Source organism: Rosa rugosa, chromosome 6, assembly GCF_958449725.1.
Source record: "Rosa rugosa chromosome 6, drRosRugo1.1, whole genome shotgun sequence".
In the NCBI taxonomy this organism is placed as follows: Eukaryota; Viridiplantae; Streptophyta; class Magnoliopsida; order Rosales; family Rosaceae; genus Rosa; species Rosa rugosa.
Window position 1 is genome coordinate 26,044,003 of NC_084825.1, and position 2,106 is coordinate 26,046,108.

Below are 2,106 nucleotides of genomic sequence, written 5' to 3' on the forward strand. Positions count from 1 at the left end.
CAATTAATTCATGGTAGAGGTCCAGCCCAATTTATGCTGCCAAATGGCACAATTTTCAATGTCACCGAAGCTCTTTACGCTCCTAGGGCAGGAAGAACCCTATTGAGTTTTAAAGATATAAGAGCCAATGGTTTTCATGCGGAAACGCATTGTGAGAATGGACAAGAGTTCCTTTGCATTACCTCTAATGACTACGGATATAAAAGAGTCTTAGAGAAACTTATGTGTCGATCTAGTGGGTTGTATGCAACCACTATTCGAGTAATTGAATCCAATCATGTTATGAGAGATGATTTATGGGATTCTGACACATATAGGCTTTGGCATGACCGTTTGGGACACTCAGGTCGTGATATGATGATCCGTATATTAAAGATTTCACACGGACATCCGTTTTTCAGAACGAAAAGAAGTAAAACTTGGTTTTTGGACACCGAAGGAGCCCCTGCGCCTCACGGCGCCATTCACCCCGAAATCCGGCCATCCTTGGCCGGCGCCGCCATCCCCCTGCGGCCTCAAGGTGGCATTGACGCCACCAAGGCTCCTTTGTCTCCAAAATTTACTTCTAACATCCATTGTGACTTCATGGCTCAACCAAAATCCTCATTGGTTGTTTCTAAAGCCCATCATTCGTTCTGCAAAGCCTGCTCTTTAGCAAAATTAGGATCGAGACCATCCTATGCAAAGGACACTAAAGAAAATATTCCATTCTTGCAAAGAATCCAAGGTGATATTTGTGGACCTATTCAACCACCATGCGGACCATTTAGATATTTTATGGTGTTGGTTGATGCATCGACACGCTGGTCACATGTCATGCTATTGTCCACTAGGAACGCTGCATTTGCTAAACTCCTAGCACAAATTATTAAGTTAAGGGCTCACCACCCTGATCATCCTATTAAGTCTATAAGATTAGACAATGCTGGGGAGTTTACATCAAAAACTTTTGATGATTATTGCATGTCCATTGGGATTGAAGTTGAACATCCAGTTCCTCATGTTCACACCCAAAATGGTCTCGTAGAAGCCGCCATTAAACGACTACAAATGGTCGCTAGAGCATTGGTCATGCGCACCAATCTTCCTATTTCTGCTTGGGGCTATGCAATATTGCATGCAACCGTGCTTATTCGTCTGAGGCCTACTGCCACTCAACCCTTTTCTGCGTCCCAGATGGTGACTAGGTATGAGCCTGATGTCTCACACTTACTCATATTTGGGTGTGCAGTTTATGTTCCAATTGCGCCGCCACAGCCGCACCAAAATGGGTCCTCAACGACGATTAGGCGTTTACGTTGGATATGATTCTCCAACAATTGTCCGCTACTTAGAACCCCTTGACAGGCGATCTCTTTACCGCAAGATTTGCGGATTGTCACTTCGATGAGACAGTCTTCCCGTCGTTAGGGGGAGATAAGAACATGAATGTTCAACAGGAACGATAGGAATTGTCGTGGTCTGTCCCCACTCTGTCTCATCTTGATCCCCGAACCGCACAGTCCGAAATTGAAGTGCGGAGAATTCTCGATGTTCAGAACGTAGCAGAATCGATGCCTGATGCGTTTTCTGATATCGCTAAAGTGACGAGATCACACATACCTGCTGCAAACGTGCCTGCAAGGATTGATGTCCCTAAAATTAGAGGACATGACGCCATCTCAAGGTTACCAGAGCATGGCGCCAACGTCCCCACTCATAGTGATGGTGACGTTGTGGCTAGGCCCATGGCTCCTGCCAGGAAGCGCAGGAGGCCGATAGGTTCGATGGATTCTCGCCCAAGAAAGAAAGCGAGTTTGGCACAAAATAATCCATTAATCATCGATGTGAATAATCCATCTCATGAGAATATTCCGGATTATGGTTATGTCCAAGAGACATCATTGGGGGACGCTCCAATGTCAAATCCAGAGAATAGAGAGATCTCCATTAATTACACTAGTGTACATGAGATGATGGATAGAATTTCTATGGCAATTGATGATGCATTTGCATATCATGTTGCAAAAGGAATCATAGAATATGATGATATCGAACCTCGCTCTGTCGAAGAATGTCAACGAAGAGCGGATTGGCCTAAATGGAAAGATGCGATCCAGGCTGAAT